This window comes from Chrysochloris asiatica, unplaced genomic scaffold (assembly GCF_000296735.1).
Source record: "Chrysochloris asiatica unplaced genomic scaffold, ChrAsi1.0 scaffold00193, whole genome shotgun sequence".
Classification (NCBI taxonomy): domain Eukaryota; kingdom Metazoa; phylum Chordata; class Mammalia; order Afrosoricida; family Chrysochloridae; genus Chrysochloris; species Chrysochloris asiatica.
Window position 1 is genome coordinate 1,697,530 of NW_006408711.1, and position 12,435 is coordinate 1,709,964.

General features: G+C 35.2%; 1 pseudogene; it reads right to left on the reverse strand.

Moving 5' to 3' along the window:
* Window positions 1-8,931: 8,931 nt before the first annotated feature.
* LOC102825430 lies at window positions 8,932-10,191 on the reverse strand (annotated as a pseudogene).
* Window positions 10,192-12,435: the final 2,244 nt, after the last annotated feature.

The following is a 12,435-nucleotide window of genomic DNA, read 5'->3' on the forward strand; positions in this document are numbered from 1 at the left end:
ATAATTACTGATGATAGGAATGCAAATGTTGGAAACAAAGAGGAAGGATTAGTAGTGGGAAAATATGGCCTTGGTGATAGACCCGATGCTGAAGATTAAATTATAGAATTTTGTATGATCAATGACTTCTTAATTGCAATTAACTTCTTTGCAACATATAGATGAACCTCACCAGATGGTACACACATAAATCAAATTGACTACATCTGAAGAAATGGAGGAAAAGCTCCATATCATCAGCCAAAATAAGGCCAGGCATAGATTGTGGAAAAGATCATCAATTGCTCATGTGCAAATTCAGGCTAAAGCTGAAAAAAATGAAAACAAGTCCATGAAAGCCAAAATATGTCCTTGAATATATCACATCTGAATTTAGAGATCATCTGAAAAATTGATATGATGTATTACACACTAATGACCGAAGATCAGAAAAGTTGTGGGATGACATCAAGAACATCATACAGGAAGAAGCAAAGCTCATTTAGAAGAATGGCTTTAGTGGTTAGTCAGTAATACTATTAACTGGTCTTCCTTGTACACATATGCATATTATTCTATCACAGACAGTGTTGTACTTTAAGGCAGATCTTGATATGTCCTTTGTGATGATAAATGCGATGCCAAGCCTATTCAATTTCCCATTCCACTTATGCAAAGCATGTGACTATCAGATTCAAAATGGGCAATACCAGTCCATTTCATCTCGCTGATACCTAGGGTATCAATGTTTATGGCTTCCATTTCATTTCTGACAACTTCCAATTTTCCTAGACTCATACTTACTACATCCCATGTTTGATTATTAATGGATGCTTACAGCTCTTTGTCTTCATTTTGAGTTGTGCCAATCAGCAAATGAAGGTCCCGATATTCATGAGGTTTTCAGTGATTAAATATTCAGAAGTAGTCTGTCTTTCTTTCTTCCTAGTCTGTGTTCCTCTGGAAGCTTAGCTGAAACCTATCTATGATGGGTGACCCTGTTAGCATTTAAAATACCCATGGCATAGCTTCCAGAATCACAGTTACACCCAAGCCACCACAGTAGGACATGCTGACATATGAGTGGTTGTCATTTATATTATTCACTAGAAATTACCATGTAAACTGATATGTAAAATAAAAATTTTCATAATCTAAAATAAAGATATCTTCCATTTCCCCATAAGATGAGCTTATAGCATATATATTTTATTTAGTGATATTGTTTACACTGGAACAGAAAATACATGTCCAATGCAAGTATGAAGATTTGAAGAGTCACTCTCAATGTCCTAGGCCTTTACCATTCCCTTAATCTCTTTTTTGGAGTTCTGGTGTGGTGCTGTGGATTAATGCGTCAGACTGCAAAGCCATTTGAACTGCAAGCTTGGTGGTTCAAGCTCACCAGCTGCTCCTCGGAAAACCTATACAGGGTCACTATGGGTCAGAACTGACTTGACAGCACTTCACAACAACAACAATCTCTTTTTTACCCACCTATATCCTTCAAAGTGTTGAGCAATCTTACATGTTAAAATGTATTTCATTTCCTTTTATTTTAAGACATCTTGGATTTCATATTTATGTTTAATTTTCTAATAAATTATATTTTAAAGAAGTTGAACATTTGCCATTTTACTGGTCTTTATTTGTTGCAATTACTGGTTTTGCTATTTGCTGTTTGTTTACCTCAGAAATCCTTCTGTTTTCATCCACTTTAATTTATTATTAATTTTATTAATTAAGTAGTTTTTCATCTTTCTCATCCATCAGACTTTAGTTATATTTTATTTTGCAAACTTGATAGATTAGTATCTACTCTAAATTATAACTTCTACCACCTCTAAAACAATGCAAAACATTTAAAACATTTTGCATCTTATTATTTACCTTTTATGCAGGAATAACCTGGACTTGGTTATACATATATCTTAAGTTTCACAAGATATTATTTCAATGTTTGTCCAGAGAATTAAAGATAATAATAGCCTGCTGATTTATGCTTTTAAAAGTTAATATCATTTTCTTTTATTTTCCTTTCTTAGGATAATTATCCTTTTCCTTGAAGTACATCATTTAGTACCTCTTGTGTGGTGTTGTGGGTTAATGTGCTGGACTGCAAAGTCAGTCAACTGCAAGATCCACAGTTCATGCTCATCAGCCGCTCCTCAGAAATCCTACACAGGACACTATGAGTTGGAACCAACTCAATGGCACTTGACAACAACAGTATTATTTGGTTGTGCAACATTTTTCTCACACAGAAATTTTTTTCTATTTTAAATTTTGAAAAAAGTTTTTTTTATTCAGCATAGAATTCAGGACTAGTGATCAAGTTCTTTTGATATTCTGAAGCCATTCTGTTATCTTTTATTTTCATTATATTTTTTAAAGTAATATAATAATTTTTTTATGTGCTACATCTTCAGGGTTATTTTGTTTTTGCCTTGCTTATTTTAAGATATCCTCTTTGATTCAGTTTTCAGCCACTTTACTATAAAATTTTACATATTTTCTTTGTTTTACTTTTATTTTCTTGTTCTACTATGAGTAACTTTTAGTGAGTGGTATATATTCCTATTTAATTAAATAATCACCTATTCTTCTCTGTCTAATCTATTATGTTCATATACTGAGCCCTGAATTTCAGTTTTGTATACGTTCAGTTTCTGATATAATAATTCCTCATGTCATATATTTACTTGAATATATCTAAAACTTTCCTTTTTGTGTCCCTGTTTCATAATTTGAACATCTGTGTTTGTTGTTTGTTTCTTTAAAAAAATTTCCTATTTATTTTCTTTCTTCTTTATATTAGGCCTGGTAATTTTGCTTGAATACTATACATTGTATATGAAAATCTAGAGAGGTATTGGATTATGTTCTTCTCTTGCAGAAACAATTTAATTGTTTTCTGCCTGAAAGTAAAAACACAGACATATTGTTTTCATCAGTGTCACCTTATTTCTTAACTAATATCAAACTTTAACAAGATTTTTTAGTTTACAACAAAGTATAAGAACCCCAGAAATCTGAGATATTTAGGACAATGCTAGAAATTACTCATCCCAATATAGAACTGCACTGTCTATTCAAATAAAGTTTAGAAAAATAATGAATGACTTTTTCAGGCCAGCTTCTTTTGAGTCTTCTATCTGGAAATTTTTTTGTTTGTTTGTTTTTTTTGTATTTTTTCTGTTTTTTATTATTATTATTACACAAGGAGACACCGATAATTTCATGGAAAACTTGAATTAACTGTTAATTCCATTTTCAACTAACTTTTTGAAGACTCTTCTTATTATCTTGTTGTTATTGTTGTTAAGTGCTGTTGAGTTGATTCTGACCCAAGGTAACCCTGTAAAAGGTGTCTGAGGAGCATCTGGTAAGCTTGAACTGCAGACCTTGCAGTTCAAATGGCTTTAGAGTCTGGCACATTAACCCACAATGCCACACCAGGACTCCATTATTTTGTTAAATAACATTTAAAAAAACAAAACACTTAAATTATTATTTAATATATGGTCTTAATATCCTTTGTCTTTTCTGGTAGACTCCATTAAGCGTTATGTGGCATGCAGGATACCTGCCCTCCTTAAAGGAGAGTGACACATCTTGGATTAACTTCATAAGTAAAATCCATTTCTAAGATAAAAATGCTATTATATTAGCATTTAGAATACAGATAGCCAACTATTGCTTGGTATGTCAGTACCAATTAAGACATTTTCCCAGGACTGAATATTACTCTGAAAAGAGAGAAGATGGACAAACATTAGTGGTAAAAATGTCCCTGAATAGAAATTTCTCAAGTGAGCAGAAGGCAAAGAATATAAAAGAGAGTATTTAAATGCATGTTGTCTTCACCAGACTGTAATGTGAGCAGACAGCTTATTGCTGTTTTAATGGCACCTTGCAGAGATGAAATTAACATTTGATTTACATGAGTGTCCTTGGGCAGAGGCAATTGTGACTACTCATATCCAGTGATAGCAGCTGAATTGGTTTTAACCTCTCAAAGAAATAATCTAGGAGTCATAATGAAAAGATCAATGCAGATGTCCACTTAATACATGGTGGTACTTCATGCAGCAAGAAAAAGATTGTGAAATAATAGTATTTTATAACTATTATAGTTCTTACGTTTAAGGAGTCAAAAGAATTGCTAATATCTCAAATGTAGTAGACTAGTCATAAACAATGATTTTATAATTTTGAAAGCAATTTATGATTTAAGACTAATGAGAATATTTAGGTATAAAATTCTAGTATCACAAACTCATATGTCTTCAGGAGTCACTCAGTAGCCAATATCTTGGTGTTGTGTTGTAGGATAAGCACTAAATTGCTAAATGCAAGATTGGCAGTTCACACCTGCCAGCCACTTTCAGAAACCCTATACAGACTTTCTATGAGGTGCAACCAACTGGATGGCACATAAAAATAACAAAAATATGACATATTAAGAAAAAAAAGACAATTATTAGAAGGCATTGTGGGTTCATTGGTTCATTGATTCTCACATATGTGAGGGAGACATGTTTGATTCCTAGGAAATGCACCTTACACATAACCATCATCCGTTAGACAGTAGAGACTTGTAGGTTGCTATGATGCTGAATAGGTTTCAAAGGAGCTTCCAGACTAAGATACTAGGGATAAAGGTCTTAACTTTCAAAAGTAAGCCAATGAAAACTTTGTGGATCACAATGATACAATTCTGAACCAAACAAGGGGGTGGAATTGTACTGAGCAGATTTTTATTCAATTGTGAATGGGGACACCATGAATCAGGGCTGATCCTGTATAAAAAATGACATGGTGACAACTTCTGACCTCCTCTGGTTTCACAAGCAGGGAGGAGGAGAGTCAGCAGCATCAGAAGCTCAAGCTGATTCCTATGTGACAGATCAGATCAGATATGCCTCCTCCTTCCAACTTTCATTACCAATTCTGATACCAACCATCCCTTCCACAACAATCTCTGCTACTTAGCTGGATTGGATAATTTATTGCAGTGACTATACAAAATCAGATATATAAATAATTATGGGATTTATTAGGGAAGTTAACATGCTTCAGTTCAGGGTTAGAAATGGTCAAGATACAGTTCTTTGGCCATGCCAGCCTCTTTCCAGCTATGCCAACAAGCAGGTCTCTCTTGGCTTTCAGCTTCTTGGCCTGGCATTTGCCTTGATTGAGTAATATTACAGTTCTTTTAGTAGTGCTGATAAATAACCAAAAGGTGCTCACTGCACTATAAACCTCAGCCCAAAGGTGCTCAGCTTTATCTCTTTGGGTCATCAAACTAGCTCCCCAATCAAGTGCCTAGAGATAACTCACTCCATAAGTGAGACTCCTACCTGAAGGTATTCAGCTTTACTTGCTCTGTGGACTGAGAGGTCCACTGTTTTGTTTCATGTTCTAGCTTCTAGTACTGCTGCTATGGTGTTTGGCACACTTATGTCAATTTTCTGGTTAAATTTACAGGAAACTCTGTGTCCAAACAATGGGCTCCACTCTTTGACCTTCTGTCTTGATGGCAGTGACATTCCCTGTTTCTGCTTCTGGGATGGTGCATTTTATACCCATGTTAGAATTCAATGCTTTTACAGTCACACTGACCCCTGTTAACAATCATTAACAGATGAATCATATAGTCATATCAGTATCTTCCCCACCTTCTCCCATCTGGAAAAAATCATCTAGTGGGAATTTCAAAGACTATAGAGAGAAGAGACATGTTAAATAATTCACTGCACTGCACTTCACAATAACTGAAGCAATAAGTCGATGATTAACTAAAGAGTATAAGTCTTTCCTAAAATCAAAAAGGAGTCCTGGTGGGGTGTTGTAGGATCAACACTAGACCACAAGGAGAGGTTGAACTGCAAGGCAAGCAGTTCAAACTCACTGGCTGCTTATTGGAAACTCAGTTCTGGGTTTCTATGAGTTGAAACTGACTCAACAGCACTTAATAATAAAACAAAATCAGTACATATCTTTGTTAGTGTGTTTTCAAAATATATTCATAGAACAAACTGTCCCATGGTTTACTGGTGTTTGATCTCTGATTCTAGTTTAAACTTTTTAACTGATTTTCAAAAACACAATTTTCCTTTTTTTTTTTTACTTTTTATTGTGAACCGAGTGAAGATTTACAGAACAGATCATCAGTTTTACATTAAAATATTTTAGTTCATTACAATGATTGCAATCACTTCTATATACCAACAGTTCACAGTATTTACCTTTATTTACTTTTAAACTGTTTCCCCTTACCATCTGCTAACCTCCCTCTTGTATAATGCCCACCCTGTCACCCATGTTAACAAGTCTACCTTCTAGTCCACGAATAATTTTCCCTCCTTTTCCCCCATTATCAAGAGATTGTTTATCAAGACATTTTTTTCTTTGTTTTTACAGCATTGTCTCATACAATGTTATCCTTTTATGATTGATGAATTACATACATCATAATGCTCCCGAGGTTCATCCATGTTGTGAGGTGTTTTGTAGAGTCACTGTTATTCTTCAAACTGTGTAGTATTCTATTGTGTGTATACATCAAAGTTTGCTTAATCATAATTCTGTTCATGGACATTTAAACTGTCTCCATCTTTCTGATGTGTATCTTGTAGACAGTATATTGGAAGATCCTGTTTTCTTATCCATTGTGCTGTATCTCTTAACTGGTGAATTTAGTCATTTACATTCAGTGTTATTATAAATAGGTTTGAGTTTATTGCTGTCATTTCTTTTTTTGTGATGATGCTGGTTTCTTTGTTCCATGTAATTTTTCTGCACTGAGTTCATTTTTATAGGCATGTCATTTTAATTTTTGTTGTGTTTACTAATTCTTTTCTTTTAGGTTACCCTGTAATTTATTAATTTGTTCTCTGCTTAAAAGTCTGTTTTATCTTGATTTCTACTTGATGCTCTTGCCAAATAGAAACTTCTAGTTGAAGTTCTGTATCTATATTATTCCCTCTTTATGTTTTATAGTTGATTTAATTATAAATTGGTATCTCTTATTTTCCTTATTTTCAATCTTGTAGGTTTGTTTAACTTTAAATACTTCTAGTATTTACTTTAAATACTTTAAACTTAAAATAAATACTTCTAGTATTTGTTACGTTTTGAGCTGCTAACCTCAAGGTCAGCAATTTGAAACTACCAGCTGTTCTACGGGGAAAAGATGAGGCTTTCTGCTCCCGTAAAGATTTACAGCCTTGGAAACTCTACACGGGGTCACTGTGAGTCAGAACTGACTCCACAGCATACCACTACCACCAATAAGTAAAAACATAGCACATCAAAGTGTGTACCACTATTAATATTGAAACACACAGTTGATTACCATAATGAAAATATTAAGGATCACACTTTAAATCAAAATATAGGAGAACAATTTAAATAAAGTTTAACTGTTCTGATAATAATTTTTCTTATCTTGTATTTGACAAAAATTTATTTATAATTATAACTACACAATAATTCCTAAGGACCAAGAATAAAGCAAGTGCTTAATTTTCAAGGATGATAATTTTCTGATAGCAGTTAAGAGTATACTATGACAAATTTTCCCACTTGGCTTTCAAGACACAATCATAAAAGAGGGTCATCTTTACATTATAAGTCCTTAAAACTTGGAGCAGCTCTGAAGCACCGTGTCAATCATATCTTCTCAGATTTTACCCGGTCTCTACATCCACATTAAGGCAGGTCTTTATTTTTCCACTGTCTGTAATTTGAAAAGTTCTCCAATAAGCATTTCCATGAACTGAATTAACGTCTTTCCATTCTCTGGCAGTCCACAACTTACAACAGGGCTCTGTTCCTATGATTCCATCATAAGTTGGTTCTGACATAAATTGAGTAGCTTTTTGTTTTTGTTATTAAAAGTTTTATTATTGCCTTATATTATCAGTATCTTAATAAATCAGATGTTTGTCTTTGGGAGTTTGTGTACGAATGATAACATTAGTACAGATAACTAATGATGAGCTATCCACACACAAAATGGAGGGATGGTTGTAGGTACAGTCCACCATAATTCAGCAGTGTCCTAAGTTGGGCACTGGCTGTAAACATAAGTCAGAAGGTAACTTCGGCTTGATGTGAAGGGAACTTTGAAGCTCTCAGGGGCCTTTAAAGGTATACAGTCTCCCACCTCCTTTGCGTAGGTGATGGTAACCTAATTCAAGAGGGGTCAGAGAGAGTTCTTCCCTATGATTTCAGAATCTGGGACCAGTGAGAGTGAGTTGCCATGTCCTTTGGGTGGTTAAGCTGGAGGGTTAAACTTGGACAATGGCAGCAGTCGTGTGATGGAAGGAGTTGATCTGAGACAAAATTAATGCACAGATAAAAGCTGAAAAGCTGAGAGGAAACAAGAAAAACAGTTATTATATCTTAGCATATGAGACCTTGGTTCCAATAGGGTGAGACTACCACACATGGTTTAGGTTTGCCTAGGTCTGTATAGGCCTAAATTTTCCTACATTAGTTTAAGCTGTGTTTCTGTCACTTGCAAACAATGATCAGTAAGAGAACTGCTGAAATAAAAGGTGTATAAGATGTTGGCACAGCCAGGAGAGGAGAGGGGTACAGCTAGAATCCAGGAGAAGCTGTATCTGCATAAGATCATGGTTTACTTTATTTTCATGGCAAACAACATTCAAAGATTTTAAATTATTTGATCTGCTTCCTGATTTATTTAAACCATTGTTAGATTAAAAGCAAGGTAAATTTGAAATCACAGTATAGTAATCATCTTCAAAGGTTGAATGACCAGAGGACATTTTAACAATACAGGGGTTAAACCAAATCAAAATGTGAGATAAAGCATGTCATGACACAAAATGTCCATAGTCTTCTTAAAATGGGTTGATTTTAATAAGGGAGAAGGTGAATAACAAAAATTAGTCCATCTCTGCTTTCATTTCATCATACTCAGTTTTTATAATGGGTGAATGCACTAGGATTTTTTCCTCCATTTTCCTTGATGGAAACATCTTGAATGTTCTGTCCTTTCATGTTTAGTGAGACAGACTTTTCTGGTCGGCATTGCTTGAATGGCTACTGGCCAGATTTAAGTTGTATTTTGACAAAATCTGGAGACTATCTTCTGGAATGTTCGTCACTTCTGGAGGTGTAGGTGTTCTGAGCAGATTTTCTTAGGAAGAAATTTTAGGAGAAGATGGATGGATCCACAAGGTTCTCAACGCATTCTTGGGAACTGAAAACTACTGAAGGACCATCTTTCCTGTCTAAATAATATGTTGAACTCTTTGTGGTAATGGATAATCTGTGGGTACCAAAGCTGTACTGTCTTTTGTAGAAGGAATCTTCAAGCCAGGGGTGCAGAATGTTGGTGCCAATGGTGAATTTGTACACTCAGCATGATTTTTTTTTTTTTAAACTGCTGGATCATGAGGCAAGGTGAGGCAAAGAAGCCATCACTGGCTGTTGGTTCTGATTCTAGGCTTTCTCCACTTTTACATTTTTTAAACCCCACAGTGTAGTGTTCATTTAAATATGTGTACTCAGAGATACCGAAGTGCTCTAATTTAGGAGTCATGCACTCAAAATCGTCTATCTTTAGAGCACACTTAGGAGTCTTTAGTGTTTTCGTTAGTGATGGTTTGGTGGGTGGGGATGTAAAGATTGGCTTTTCCTTACGACTATTTACTTCTAGGGGATTGGGCACTACTTGGACTATCATGTACCGCTCAAATCCAAAATCTGAAGCTGCGGACTGCGTGGAGGGATCTCAGAGACAGAATTGCTTACAACAGGAAGGTCCGACACGACACGCTTCACATCAGGGTCTTGTGTCTCACAGGTAGCCGATTCTGGTTTAATGATTTCAACCTAAGGCACTGAATTTTCCTCGGCCCTTGGACTGTATCCATATTTCTGGAAAAACTCTCTTATTGTCATAATATCCACTAGATTTTTTTTCATCAGCACTTTGGTTGTCTTCATGAAATCAGTGCTTTCTTGACTTCACAAGCTTGCTTTATAAAGAAGAATATTAACATCATCCTTTAGAGTCCGGACTTCTGACTGCAGGTCACATAAAATCTTCATTGCATAATCTTCTAAATCGCTCTCATCTCAGTTCAGCGCCTATTGCCACCGGGCCATCTCACTATCCAGCGTGACTGCCAGCGATCTCAGTTTCCCGTAGAAGCTCCGGATGGGCTCCATTAAGGAGGCTCAAATGAAGCTTCTCGGGAGGAGGAATCCAGCCACCGCACTCCCTCGAAAAACACAATTTTTATATGGGCAAGTGACTTGCTTAATCCAAGGTCACACAATAAATTACTAGTAGGCATGTTACTTATCTCACTCTGACAAATTTATTAAGCTATCGACTCTAATTAGTCCAAATTAACTACAGAATTCTATTTTGCATTATCTAAATAAGATCAATAAGTATTTATGGAAATTATCTGCCATGTTTTATAAATCATGTGCATTGGAAAGTACAATGTTGTTGTTAAGTACGGTGGAGTCAGTTCCCAATCATAGTGACCCTGCACAGGGTTTCCGAGACTATAAATCTTCACAGGAGCAGAAAGCCTCATCTTTCTCCCGCGGAGCAGCTTGGAACTGCCGCCGATCTTGAGGTTAGCAGCCGGATTCGTAACAGCTACGCTACCAGAGCTCCTTTTGGAAAGTATAGAGTAGTATATTGAATTAATTTAGTCCCAAGGTCCACATGTATTGTACAATGAGTTGTTGCAAAATTTCTGATGGTGACACTTAGAATAAGTGTCTATATTCTACTTTACTCATGAAACTATTGAATAACACATTTTATGGCTAACTCATGAATCCATGTTATAATCAAAAAGTAATATGGATCCAAAGACTACTTATTTATTTTTTAGCCAGATGAATTTACTCTATATCATGCACACACATATTTATATTGATTTCTAAGTCATCTCTGCTAGTTTTAATGTTCTTAGTTTATACATTTGCAAGAAAATAGTACATAAAAATGAAACAGAAATATTTACATTTGAAGCCTGTTAAACATGCTGTTATTGTTGTTAAGTGCTGTCAAGTCGATTCCAACCCATAGTGACCCTGTATAGGGTTTCCAAGGAGAAGCTGGTGAGCTTGAACCACCAATCTTGTAGTTCAAATGACTTTTCAGTCTGAGGCATTAGCCCACAGCACCACACCAAAATTGTAGTCTTCCACTAAGGCTCAGGCATTGATGAGCTACCAAAAACAAAACTCTGTTTTTCTGTATTTTCACATCCTCAGGAGTTGGTCTAGTTAAAGGATAAAAGTCTTAGTGTGAATGACAGTTAATATAGAGTTTCTGTCAAAACAAGTGGCTAGACCTTTGATATTGGAAATTAGAGTATTTAAATTCTAGATGAGAAGAAGTTTTTTGCACACATCAACTGAAATAGTGATATCTGAATAGGGGAACTAAAGTAATCCAGGAAAGGACAACAGATATAATAAAATGTGTGTAACAACACACTCAGAATAATAGAAAGGAAAATAACTCAATATGTGTAGTGGTGATTACATATTAATATTAAGCTTAACAGGGTAGCTTTATCAGAGATATAATTAAGAGTTTCATCAAAAAAGGAAATGTCACCATTTAGAGAGACCCTCAATAAGATGGACTGACACAGTGGTTGCAAAAATTGGCTCCAACATAACAACAATTGTGAGATTGGCACACAATCTTCCAGTGTTTCATTCTGTTGTGCATAAGGTCACTGTGAGTTGGAAACAACTGGATGAGACCTAAAAACGACAACATTTGGTTATAAAAAATAATTTAATAGAGATAAATCAAATATTAGCTGATTGAATATAGGTAATAGATGGATCATCCATTTGATTGTTTTTAATCCGCAAGTGACTATGTCAAATTTACAAATCATATGTATATATTGTTGCTGTTGTTGTCAAGTGCCATCCAGTTGGCTCCAACACATAGTGATCCTGTATAGGGTTTCTGAGGAGCCATTTGTGAGTTTGAACTGCCCACCTTTCAGTTCAAACTAACCTTGTGGTCCAGTGTTTGTCCTACAGTGTCACAACAGAACTCCTAATGCAAGTATATGTATATATACTTATATGCAAACTCACTAGCTGCTCCTCAGAAACCTGATACAGGGTCGCTATCAGTTGAAACTGAATAGATACACCTAACAACAGCTATACCAATATGTAATAAATATCATTTGTCTACCAATTTTTGTACTATGGTGACTTGTGCATGTTTTTGTGATGATGAAAGCTTTGCCATGTATATTTAAAATACCAGCAGGGTCACCCATGGTGGAAAGGTTTCAGTATAGCTTTCAAATTAACACAGACTGTGGAACAGACCATCAATTACTGATATGCAAATTCAAATTAAAGCTGAAGAAAATGAAAACAAATCTACGAGAGCCAAAATATGATCTTGAA